The following is a 13,542-nucleotide window of genomic DNA, read 5'->3' as shown; positions in this document are numbered from 1 at the left end:
GGCCTGCATAAGGAACACTTCCTCTCTCAAGATCCATAAAGGTGCTAAAAACATACCTAAATCAGTTCATGTGAGTACAGTGGTTCAATATTAATATTATAAAGCAACAAGAATATTTTTGGTGTGCCAAAAAAACAAAATAACGACTTATATAGTGATGGCCGATTTCAAAACACTGCTTCATGAAGCTTCGGATCATAATGAATCAGTGGAGGCCTCACTGAGTCATTGGATTTGTGTTCTGAAGATGAACGAAGGTCTTATGGGTGTGGAATGGCATGAGGGCAAGTAATAAATGACAGAATTTTCATTTTTGGGTGAACTAACACTTTAATATGACCTATTTAGTAGGCCTATCTCTTTTATATTGACTGTTTAGTTTGTCCATAAATGAAAATGCTCATAATTTACTCATCCTCATGTTTTTCCAAACCTGTATGACTTTATTTCTTCTGTGGAACACAAAAGAAGATTCTCTGAAGAATGCTCATTCTGGAAAAGATTGATTTTTAAAGGGTTAGTTCACCCAAAAATGAAAATTCTGTCATTTATTACTCACCCTCATGCCGTTCCACACCCGTAAGACCTTCGTCCATCTTCGGACCACAAATTAAGATATTTTAGTTGAAATCCGATGGCTCCGTGAGGCCTCCATAGGGAGCAATGACATTTCCTCTCTCAAGATCCATTAATGTACTAAAAACATATTTAAATCAGTTCATGTGAGTATAGTGGCTCAATATTAATATTATAAAGCGACGAGAATATTTTTGGTGCGCCAAAAAAACAAAATAACGACTTATTTAGTGATGGCCGATTTCAAAACAATGCTTCAGGAAGCATCGGAGCATTATGATTCAGCGTGTCGAATCAGCGGTTCGGAGCGCCAAAGTCACGTGATTTCAGCCGTTGGCCGTTTGACACGCGATCCGAATCATGATTCGACACAATGATTCATTTATGCTCTGATGCTTCATGAAGCAGTGTTTTGAAATCGTCCATCCCTAAATAAGTCGTTATTTTGTTTTTTTGGCGCACCAAAAATATTCTCGTCGCTTTATAATATTAATATTGAACCACGAAAATTCAGTTCCTAATGCATTTTGAAGCAACATTTGGCTTGATTAGGTTTGTAATATGGTGCACATGCATATTCAGGGCATGTTTTTAAACATGTCAGTCACTGTGTTGTTTGCCTGTGTCAGTGGATGCATGTTCCAGAGGAATTTGTGTATCTTCATGATACACAATATATATAAGTGATAAATATACAGTATTATTGTTTATTCTGGTCATCCTTATGCATGTGTTTTGGATCTAGTACTAATAACATATGCTTTTTGTTTCTGTTATATAACTCAAGCATAATGGAGAGTGGATCACAATTCCTCCATGAGATGCTTGTGTTTGAAACAAACAAAGATTAGCAATTCATTAGTTGATGATGTCTGGTAAGTTGGCAATGTTCCTAGAACAGAGAAAGAGAAATGGTCCAATATAAAGAGGTGAAAGTGAAAGAAAATGATGTTGGAGCTATAGAGAACAGATGACAGATTTATTTTTTAATGTCTATCTTTCTTTATACTATAGCCGTGGCTCATTCACTCACTGAATTAGACTTCACATTTGAATTAGGTCATGTAGTCTGTGTTCATAAAGCTGCTGTCCATAATCCATACTTAAAAAGAGCCGTGCTTTCTGTGACTGTTATCACTGAAGCTCACACACTCATACAGCCTACTTTCTTCAAGCTGAAAAACTCTGCCTCACTGTATATTGCATGTGTGTTAATACCATGCTGAAAAAGCCAGGTTCAAATCAGCTAGCCTCTGCACTGGTCTTTTAATGCAGGAAATGGGGATTTGAGGTATACAACACAAGCCATTATCACATGGTGCTGTGCTGGAATGTGTTGTATGGACAGTGACCTCACTGTATTAGTTATTCCCATAGTGAGACCACAGTTTCATGGGTTGGCAGTGTTCACTTCTATTCAGTTGTACGCTTTCATTATCTAAAGTAACTTTAATTGCACTGGCAATGAATGTGTTAGCATAATGGGTGTTACCAATTAGATACTGTGAATGAATGTGTTAGCGTACGTGCTAGTGGCTGTTACCAATTAGATACTGTGAATGAATGTGTTCGCGTACGTGCTAGTGGCTATGTAAGCAATAAGGTACGAGACACTGTGCTGTATCGTGAATAAGTCACGGCTGAAGGTGTTGTTAGGCATGACACAAAGCGGAGTGCCTGCAACCCCTTCAGCCGTGACTTATTCACGATACAACACTAGCCTCGAGTACCTTATTTCTTTTATAAAATAGTTACCACACAATACAAATATTAAAACCAAAAAATACATATCAATGCAACTTTCATGAATAAAATCACTAAAAGCCTTCCTTCCGCTGGAAAAAATAGTCCCTGACCGTGAACAACAACAGAAGTTACATTATTACACCATTAGATGGCGGCAAAGACTGTCTTTATGAGTGAATCACTTAGTAGAGAAGACTTTTATATTGAAAAGACTGAATTGCTGTGAACACGGAACAAGATGCAACTGACAAATGCTTTGACTAGAGCTGTCAGTCACGGGAAAACCCCTTAACTGTTAAAAGGACAAGATATTGCAGCGGACATTTAAACAGATTTTTTATTATGAACATAGGACTGACCTGAAGGAAAATGCTCATTCTAAATGCAGGTAATAAACTCGATCACTCGATCTTTTTCTCACAATACTCTTCTACATAATACAGTAAGCTTCAATGAACAATATTAATTGAGAGCAAACAGTTTATGCTGCTAAGAGTGCTTGCTAAGGGTGTTGTGTAGTGATACACTGAACCGTTGGGTGAAGCGGTCATAGCCGTGTTTTATTGTGAATAAAACAGCTATTGACCAATCAGAATCAAGGACAGGAACTAACCGTTTGATAATCCCAATTAGATACTGCACATGAATGTGTTAGCGTATGTGCTAATTCCTGTTACCAATGAGATACTTGGCAAAATCAAAACAGAACATATCATATTTTGTTAAAAATCATAAGCATAATGGTTTTTGACTCTCATTTCAGATAAGATCAGGTTTAAAATAGATATAAAGAAATGCGCAGCTTCAGAAACACTCATAAAGATTCCAAAATATGCACACAGCCGCTTATATCCTCTTTGCACCTCCATCTGGATGTAAAATTTCAAAACAACAATCACACAAGGGCTTGATTTTTCCTTTTATTGATTTGAAGAAAAATGAAAATTGCACTTTAGAGGGAAAGTGGATAATCCAACCTTCCATTTAATTATTGTGAACAAAAGGAAAACCGTTCGAGCTGTTGCTATGGAAATCCTGATGTCACAATGGCATATTTAGTGCCGTGTCTCTGGGTTGTATTGATAGGACTGTGAATCTGTGAGAGAAAATACAGGTTTCCAATTGAATTATCATCACAAGTGCGCCCCCTTATTAATTTCCATGAGAGATCGAATTCATTCATTCAGAAGATGAAATTCAACACCTTTGTCTGAAAAAAAAAGGAAAAAAATTAGATTCTAAAGGAAATACTTTGGCCTTTTAGAAACTGACAAAAGCCCTTTAGCTGACACAATCAATATCAGAGCTGAATACGACATTTTAATGAGTTATAATTATGACTGGTCTTGAATAGCTGAATGATTGAGTTCTTTGAATTATGTTGCTCAGATTGGTGCCACAGATAGACTTGAGGCATTTGGAAATCATGGCGTGGAAGATTTTCCCCCCACATAATCTCATCAAGTGCTGCTTTACATTTCATCCTCCTACAAGAATCCTAAATAATTCCATCCTTTGAATCTTTCAGCAAAGACGATTTCACAGAATCACAGTTTTTCCCACTTTCCCTCGCTCTCTTTTGCTGTAATTTTACCAGGAATGCCAATACTTGTTTGAAACTTATTTTTGAATTCTTGATAAGCCATATGCCCACATATCTTCAAAGGAGCCATGCTCCTCCTGTTTTAGCAGACCATGAGAGCTTTATCAAACCCAAAGCAAAACTAAAAAGTGCAATCTAACCGTAAACGGCTTTTAATCTTCAAAGCGCTCTACAGTTAGCATGTTAAAAGAAGTTGTTTTCACAGACCATCTAGCAGGGGTTCTGTTTAGCCCACATTAGTCACATGGGACTCTGAAGTGAAGCCATGAATTAAACAACTGCAAAGTGCTGGTATGAACAAGAAGCTTTGCAGGCTTTAAATCAAGGTGAATGATATAAATGCTCTTGATAAAGAAAAAGGAAAAATGTAATTTTTAATTTAATGTAACAAGATATGTAACCAGGTAAAATGTAATATATATGTATTTATTGAATAAATTATTACATCTAGACTAAAAATGAGCATCATTGTCATTTGACAATGCTCTCTTAGTTTAAACCATACTTAAACTGTTCCCAGAAGTAATAAACATTTCATTAATAGACAATATGGCTCTCTTTGATAGATATGACACTTATAGTTTACTGGCAAAAAATGTATTTGAAGTCCATTCTCTCCAAGCCTCTGCCAGGCTTGACCTCTCTTTAACACTGACCTGAGGTGACGCGTCCTTCCCGGTTTCCAGGAAAATTTTTCTCGCAAACCACTCGAACAAAATCACATATTACCAAAATGCATGACCTTTAACCTCTCTGGTGTATTTAAGGTTTCGTGTGGGCACCTCTGGGCTGGGGGTGGAGAGAAGAACAATGTGTGTGAGAGAGAAAGAAAAAGAAAAAGAGAAGGCTGCAGCAGTTACATGAAATGAAAGACTAAAAGTGCTGGAGGCAGTGGGTCCTAAATCATTCTTGAGTTTTTTTTTTTTCCTGCCAGGCCATCTGATTTGTTTTCTTGGTCTCAAATTCTTCAGTTAAATTAGGTTTTCGTTGACATGAGAGATCGCTGTCTGAAGGGTGGAAGCAAAACTACAAAAGTCTCTTTGTGCCTTGGAGAAAAAAGTTAAAAATGTAATTGAGAGGTAGCTTGAAATATAAAAAAAATACTGTTGTTGAGATATAAATTTGTAAGGCAGATTGTGAGATATAAACCATAATTAACAATTACAATTTTGTTTTTTTTATTTTTTTGCACTGAGGCTGAAATAGGATTTCACACAAAAGTCATCTGCTAAAAAGAGAAGATGGCCATCCTCTCTTTTAAAATGTTGGATCACATATCCTTTAAGGGGTCTTGTGATGATGAAACCAGTTTCTTGATATTTTGAGGAAAGAACTTGATGTTTTATGACAGAATCCACCTGTCCAACTCAGGAAACCTACACATTAACAAATGGTCACAACCATTTTTACGTCAACAATTTGGTCGATGCAGTCACGGTGAAGCTGTAAAGCCCTGAACACACACACACCGTTGGCTGAAATTGGTCCTTGTCTGCTTTTTTTCAACCGATTTGACATGTTGAATCGGCCTCGGAGCTCGTCGGGCCATCTGATCATTCTGATTGGCTGTTCAGCTGCTGCCACCTTCTGGTACGGAAAGGCATTTCTTCTTACACAGGCGCAGAACGGACGTGCTTCTTGGCCGTCGGGTGTCAAGCATCGGTTTGGTGCGTCAGGGCAACTTTGGACCCAGACGCTGCCGACGTGAGCCAACCCCGCAGTCTGCTTTTGTCGCCACTAGTTCATCTGCGTTGGCTTGAACCAATGCAAAGTCCTCATTTCTGCACCATGCTTTAATGATCTGCAGAAACCACCAAACCGCAGATTCCCGAGGGGTAATACCCACATTTCATCAGTGCAAACCTTCAACCTCTCTTTGAGACGGTCAGTCTGTTCTCTTAATCAAAATCCCTACTTTTCAGCACTCAGAGGAGTTAACAGGAAAGCTTGCGGTGAGTTGATCTTACCTGTACGTACAGGAGCGCGTAGAGCGGCAGACGAAGATCCCCAAATCCAGAGAGGGCTGGAGCCGATGTGCAGCGAGGCAGGCCGAGGGCTGATCACTGTGTGGACGCCTGCAGCCAAGATCAGGCAGGTGTGCTCTGTCACGGGGGGAGGGGATGGAGAGAAGGACAGAGAGGGAGAGAGAGAGGACGAGTGAAGGGAGGGAGGGAAGAAAAGGAGAGAGGGAGGGGTTGATTTCTTCGTCCCTTTCAAATGAGACAATTGTAGAGTAAATACTGTTATTCCTAGACAACAGAACAACTAAAACTAACATTAAAATGTTGGAAAGTCTGGCAAACCCTGTGCTTTTCTTGGCTATGTGTAGCACCTACAGCTCTGCACATGATTCTGAAGGATCCCAAAATTAGAACCGGGAAAAGTTTATTTTGAAAAGATCTGTGATCATTTCAGTTTAATTTTCATGTAATAATAAGAAACAATGTATGAGATGACCCTTTTAAAGCAAAGAACACAGACAAATTAAACTCTCATTATGGGGCATTTAAACAAAACAGATGGTTAACTTTGTTGCGCAGACTGAGAACAGTGCCTGAGCAAAGAACAATTTTCCAGCCGAAATTTAATTTGAGTCAAACACACCTCTACCCTTCAGCTGGGTGAAGATCCAATCTGAAATATGATGAGCAGCACAATGTTCAAGATTAAATTACATTAGTGCTTCCTTCTCTATTTCAATCCCTTTCCTTCCTCTTATCTTTCCCCCATCCCCCGTTTGTTTTCTCTCTGTCCTTCTGATGGTCTTTCACGATAGTGCTCATTTGTCTGTGATTGTGTATGCAGGTAGATATGAGTCTTTCAGATGTCTGATTATGTATGTAGCAGGCACTCTGTGTTCCTGCTGGTTTCTTTATCTCAGAAATCAGCTGGAATTCCCACACTTGTTTTCCCAGTCTCCCTCTTGGGACTCCTTGGTATAACGCTGTCTCATTTTTAATGTTTAGAAACAGAATATGATTTGACAAGCTGTCATTTAAGAATGCTGGGTTTGAGGGCTTTATCTTATATTCTACACACATGCAGGAGTCTGTGGGTTGTAAGTGCTGCTGTTAAAGATTGAACTGAATGTGTTTCTGATATTGTGGGGGCAGGTATTTGACTGACTATTAGAATTGCATCTACAGGTAAACAGAGGTATAAAATGTATTGAGAAATTGTACTGAGAGTTAAAGGTGCCATCGAACGCTTTTTTTACAAGATGTAATATAAGTCTAAGGTGTCCCCTGAATGTGTCTGTGAAGTTGCAGCTCAAAATACCCCATAGATTTTTTTTTTAATTCATTTTTTTAACTGCCTATTTTGAGGCATAAATAGAAATGCGCCGATTCAGGCTGCTGCCACTTTAATTGCTTGCGCTCTCCACCCCCTCCCGAGCTCTCGACTCTATCATTGCATAAACTAAGTTCACACAGCTAATATAACCCTCAAAATGGATCTTTACAAAGTGTTCGTCATGCAGCATGTCTAATCGCGTAAGTATAGTATTTATTTGGATGTTTACATTTGATTCTGAATGAGTTTGAGGCGATATGCTCCGTGGCTAACGGGTAATGCTACACTGTTGGAGAGATTTATAAAGAATGAAGTTGTGTTTATGCATTATACAGACTGCAATTGTTTAAAAATGAAAATAGCAACGGCTATTGTCTCCGTGAATACAGTAAGAAACGATGGTAACTTTAACCACATTTAACAGTACATTAGCAACATGCTAACGAAACATTTAGAAAAACAATTTACAAATATCACTAAAAATATGTAAACATGGATCATGTCAGTTATTATTGCTCCATCTGCCATTTTTCGCTGTTGTCTTTGCTTGCTTACCTAGTCTGATGATTCAGCTGTGCTGCTCCAGATGTTAATACTGGCTGCCCTTGTGTAATGCCTTGAACATGAGCTGGCATTTGCAAATATTGGGGGCGTACATATTAATGATCCCGACTGTTACGTAACAGTCGGTGTTATGTTGAGAGTCGCCTGTTCTTCAGAGGTCTTTTAAACAAATGAGATTTATATAAGAAGGAGGAAACAATGGTGTTTGAGACTCACTGTATGTCATTTCCATGTACTGAACTCTTGTTATTCAACTGTACTGAGGTAAATTCAATTTTCAATTCGATGGCACCTTTAAAATTAAAATTCAAAGTATGTAGACATTTAATTGAGTAAAACTCCAAGTATTCATTTTCAATAGTATTCATTTTCAATGTGCAAAATGCTAATTGACCAAATGAATGCTAGTAATTTACACCTCTGCAGATGAAGAATGTTCTTTAATTGAAGACTTTGAACAATAGCACCAAAACACAAGACCTGAAAACACTGGGGATGATCTTTAGAATGTAAAATAACTGAGGCGCTCGTTAGATTAATGATCAGATGAATAATGGTTTTATTGTCATTCACAATTACTGTCAGATTCAGGAAATCACTGTTGTCTTGTCAAGCATTAAGTAAGCAGGTATGTTCTCAAGAACTGCTGGTCCTTAGTCATTGAGGTTGTTTCTTCACAAACTGTTTTTATGAAACCATGGCAATCAGTGATCTGGTATTGTTTATTGACTTTTTAATGATTCAGTTCAGGATCTCTGCAGCCCATAGTTAACAGGACCACAGTAAATAACAAGCACCAGCATGAGTAAACAGTGCATTTATTTGGACATTAATAATTATTTGGACAAGGCTTTGATGGATAAAAAAAAAAAAAGTTTTGAAAAAATCTGCTCAATAGTACTTTTGCATGTCTCACTCCCTAGTAAAACCTGTGAAAAAGCAAATGAGATGCTCCGACACAGCTGGACTGAAGTCGCAGGGCTGGTAATTAATTAGAGATGGTGACAAAGACTGTTAGGAAAGGTCAGACTGATCCATACTATAGCATTGATTAATGGTTTCACTATATTATTCAACATGTGACTTTAGATTAATTCACAGAAACCATTTAAGTGCTGTGAGATCGAATAGAGGAGCATCCATATAAGCTGCTGCTGGCAGACTCTTCACTATAGTGGACTACATATTCAAAGTGATTCTTCCCATGTGTTTACATGTTTCACCAGAACATTAAAGGGTTAGTTCACCCAAAAATGAAAATTCTGTCATTAATTACTCACCCTCATGCCGTTCCACACCCGTAAGACCTTCGTTCATCTTTCATCAGAACACAAATTAAGATATTTGGACCTTGAAAGTTTTGATTAAATTGCTGTCTATGGATGAGTCATATACCTCACAGATTTCATCAAAAATATCTTAATTTGTGTGAGTAATTAATGACAGAATTTTCATTTTTGGGTGAACTAACCCTTTAATGCAACAAGAAAGAGAAGCGAAGGACAGGCAGTAGTTGTTTAAAATGTTTCTTAGGTCGCATGACCTAATATTCAGGAAAAGGGCTGAAATGTTGTGAGATTGTGTGTAATTGACAAATCAGAGATAACACAACAGGAAACAGAGTTTCAGGGTGAGGTGACCAGTCAGCGGATGTGTCTGAGCACACACCTTGTTTTGCAGCCGTGAGGGTTTGCCTCAGCAGACCTCCGCTGTGCACACCTGTCTTTTTCTGTCGCTGCACGTCTCATCAAAGAATTAGTCAGCAGAGACTGAAGCCCTGCCCCCCTATGAACAGACAAGAGGAGAGAGTGAGGGATGAGAATGAAAGCTGGTTTTTCTAAACACAAAAATAGCAAAAAAAAAAAAAGAGCTCCCCTTCATCTAACATGTTCCTCAACACAGCCAAAAATTCCAGGTTCTCCGTCAGAACACCGACTCATTATTGGCCGGCTCCTGCGTCAGCATCATGCGCATGTGTCGTACTGCACTCAAAAAAATAACTCTTTGAACGAAAAGAAAAAAAAAAAAATCATGGAAAGGATTTCCACATGATTAAGTTGCTTTATTTCAGCATTATACAATTCTGTTATTCCAATTTAATGTACTTACGTTGGGTCAACTTAATTTATTAAGGTTTATTCAACTTATTTACTATGGTTGGGCACAGCTTAATTTAATAGTGTCAGCCCAACTAATTTGCAATGTTTTGGAAAATAAATAAAAAGCAATAAATAAATAAATAATAAATTGTTTTCATATACATTGAATTTTACAATTAATTCTTCTTGTTTAATTTTGTGATTTATATAACTTTTGTGATGTTCTGTGTTAGAAATCTAGATGTGATATTGGATTCATCCTAAATTGCCTTAACCCAAAACATTGTAAAGCCTAAATTGATCATAAGTCCATTGGTGGCAATGGTTTTAAAATCAACATAGGCTTACAATGCTTTTGGTAAATGCAACCCAGAGCACTACCAAAGTGATTAAGTTTTTTAGCAGGTCCTCAACCCAAGCACAAGTGCAACAATTCCCCACAATGGTAACACTAAAACTATTAATTAACAAACTTTTAAATAGCAACATAATAGAACAGTAAACATTAAAAAGTCTTTCCATTTTCTCATCTTCCTAAAAACTGCTTAAAATAACACTTAATTTCAACATTCACACTCCTAGTTCAGCCCCTTTGCAAAGCATGATGGGAAGTGAAAATCCTGTTTGATTGAGTCCTGGTTGGGTTTACTTGATTGAAACATGTTATTTCAATATGAAAACATCAAGTTAAGTCAAAGAGTAATCGTTTCAAGTCAGTTTAACATGAATCAATCACATTTAAACCAGAAACCTGATACAATGGTGTTAAATCACAATAAATTGTTAAAATAAAGTGAACAGCATCAAAAAATCTTTTTTTTGAGTGTGCTCATGTAAACCGCGTCGGCCAAAACTGAGCCGGCGTTCTGATGTAGAACCTGGAAACAGCGCAAGAGAATGACACAGAAGAGAAGATATTGTTGAATAAAGTTATTTTTGTTTTTGCTCACGCCGCTTCATAACATTTAAGGTTGAACCACTGCAGTCACGTTGACTATTTTAACAATGTCTTTAGTACCTTTCTGGACCTTGAAAGTGGTAGTTATATTGCTGTCTATGGACGTGTCAGATACCTCTTGGATTTCATCAAAAATATCTTAATTTGTGTTTTGAAGATTAACGAAGGTCTTATGGGTGTGAAATGGCATGAGTGTGAGTAATTAATGACAGAATTTTCATTTTTGTGCGAACTAATCCTTTAAGACATATTAAAGTGCCCCTATTATTCTTTTTTGGATATTACCTTTCAACATCTACTTTGACCCACCCTCTAACACTGCAGTTGTAGCTGAGGCCTGGAAGAGTTCCAAAGGATGAGGACTGATCAGGTAAAACTGACACCGTCGTTACTGTTCGCATCACTGCGTACAAACAGTACTGAGGAAGCCTCCAGAACTGAAATTCAGATATGGTTTTCAACATGCGCTGTAAGTGGTAGACCAATCACAATAGACTGAGTCATCTGATCAATTAGAGCAGAGCAGGCTCTCAGAAAGGAGGGGTTCAGAGAGACTGAATACTTTTGTATGTTATGAGAAAATTAAAGTGTTTTTTGACCTTGGATGCATGTAAATCTACTGTAGGAAACCTCCAAAAGAAAATAAGGAACCACATAATAAATAAATAGCATAATAGGGCCACTTTAAGAAAGTAAGATCATCTCTTACAGTATTCATTTGATACATTTGTCTATCCTCATGACTGAAGAGAAGGTTCTGTCCAAGGTGACTACATTTCTTTCCACAACTACATCACAGGTTTAGAGGCAAACGGAGTAATTGCATCCGGTCCTTCAGAACACTGTGATTGTCTCTCTTGGACAACAAAACGCTCAAACCGTTACTCTTACGGCTTTATTCGTGCATATAACATTGATGTGTTTATTTTTTTTCTAAAGAAGTAGAACATTATAGATAAATAAACATTTTCTATCTATTTATTTAATTGCAAACTAACCTTAGCGACATTGTGTACGTCTTTAAGATTATAATTTTTCTCTTCAACATGCCCAATTTATTCATTGCTTTCGGTAAATGAGGAGCACTCGCCCTGACAAGATCATTTCAGAGATTGCCATAGCAACAAGCACTCCACGCTCAAGCGTTTTGTTTTCTGCTTTAGTTTCTGAGGACTCAGGCAAAAGGCAGCATTCCCCGTACACACAAAAATTTTTGGTGTAGGATTTACTTTGAAACAATTGTCACAAATAATTACAAAGAAACGGCAAGTAACACACTGAAGTACGTAAAAGAGTAAAAAAGATTGAAATGGTATGTTCAAGTACTCTAGTAATCTTTGTTTTATTTAGAACTTGTCTTTGTCTTGTCTTTAGCGTTATGTATCATGTTCCTCAGGCTCCAGGGCCTCCTGAGCATCTGTTGACTTTTGGTGATGATGATTAAGTGAAAACTGACAAACCGTATGAGAGCAGAAGCCACTTTGTCTTGAGTTGCTGCTCTGTTTGGCTGTTGTTGTCATTGAGTTGTCTCCACTGTTATCTTACACACTCACAGCCATTTTTCTCATTCGTGCCCCTCCTCCCATCCTGTGCTGGATCCTGTTTTACTGCTGATAGGTACATGTCCCAACAAACACCCAAGTCTGAGTGATAGTTGAATACTGGCCTGTTTGTATGGGACTAGTTTTCCTTGAGGGACTAGTTTTCACCTGAGTTTTTTTAACCCCAATTTTTTGTCTTGTCCAAATAATAACATATCTGTGTTTTTCTCACACAACGATGGTTAAATATACAGTACTTTTCAGGAGGGGGATATGTACAGTGGGTACGGAAAGAATTCAGACCCCCTTAAATTTTTCACTCTTTGTTATATTGCAGCCATTTGCTAAAATCATTTAAGTTCATTTTTTTCTCATTAATGTTCACACAGCACCCCATATTGACAGAAAAACACAGAATTGTTGACATTTTTGCAGATTGTGTCTGGGCTTTCATGTGTCTTGCACTGAGGAGAGGCTTCCGTCGGGCCACTCTGCCCTAAAGCCCCGACTGGTGGAGGGCTACAGTGATGGTTGACTTTCTACAACTTTCTCCCATCTCCCGACTGCATCTCCGGAGCTCAGCCACAGTGATCTTTGGGTTCTTCTTTACCTCTCTCACCAAGGCTCTTCTCCCCCGATAGCTCAGTTAGGCCAGACGGCCGGCTCTAGGAAGTGTTCTGGTCGTCCCAAACGTCTTCCATTTAAGGATTATGGAGGCCACTGTGCTCTTAGGAACCTTAAGTGCAGCAGAAATGTTTTTGTAACCTTGACCAGATCTGTGCCTTGCCACAATTCTGTCTCTGAGCTCTTCAGGCAGTTCCTTTGACCTCATGATTCTCATTTGCTCTGACATGCACTGTAAGCTGTAAGGTCTTATATAGACAGGTGTGTGGCTTTCCTAATCAAGTCCAATCAGTATAATCAAACACAGCTGGACTCAAATGAAGGTGTAGAACCATCTCAAGGATGATCAGAAGAAATGGACAGCACCTGAGTTAAATATATGAGTGTCACAGCAAAGGGTCTGAATACTTAGGACCATGTGATTCTTTTTTAATAAATCTGCAAAAATGTCAACAATTCTGTGTTTTTCTGTCAATATGGGGTGCTGTGTGTACATTAATGAGGAAAAAATGAACTTAAATGATTTTAGCAAATGGC

General features: G+C 38.1%; 1 long non-coding RNA gene across 1 annotated transcript; it reads right to left on the bottom strand.

Moving 5' to 3' along the window:
* Positions 1–3,135: 3,135 nt before the first annotated feature.
* On the bottom strand, positions 3,136–6,831 carry LOC125246400. Its single transcript, XR_007179845.1, has 2 exons — positions 5,893–6,831; positions 3,136–4,714 (listed from the first exon to the last, which is right to left on the bottom strand). It is a non-coding gene; the product is annotated as an uncharacterized LOC125246400 (long non-coding RNA).
* Positions 6,832–13,542: the final 6,711 nt, after the last annotated feature.

The sequence above is a fragment of the Megalobrama amblycephala genome, linkage group LG14 (genome assembly GCF_018812025.1).
Source record: "Megalobrama amblycephala isolate DHTTF-2021 linkage group LG14, ASM1881202v1, whole genome shotgun sequence".
Lineage (NCBI taxonomy): Eukaryota > Metazoa > Chordata > Actinopteri > Cypriniformes > Xenocyprididae > Megalobrama > Megalobrama amblycephala.
Note: the sequence above shows the minus strand (reverse complement) of the source record. Positions and strands in the feature narration are given on the sequence as shown.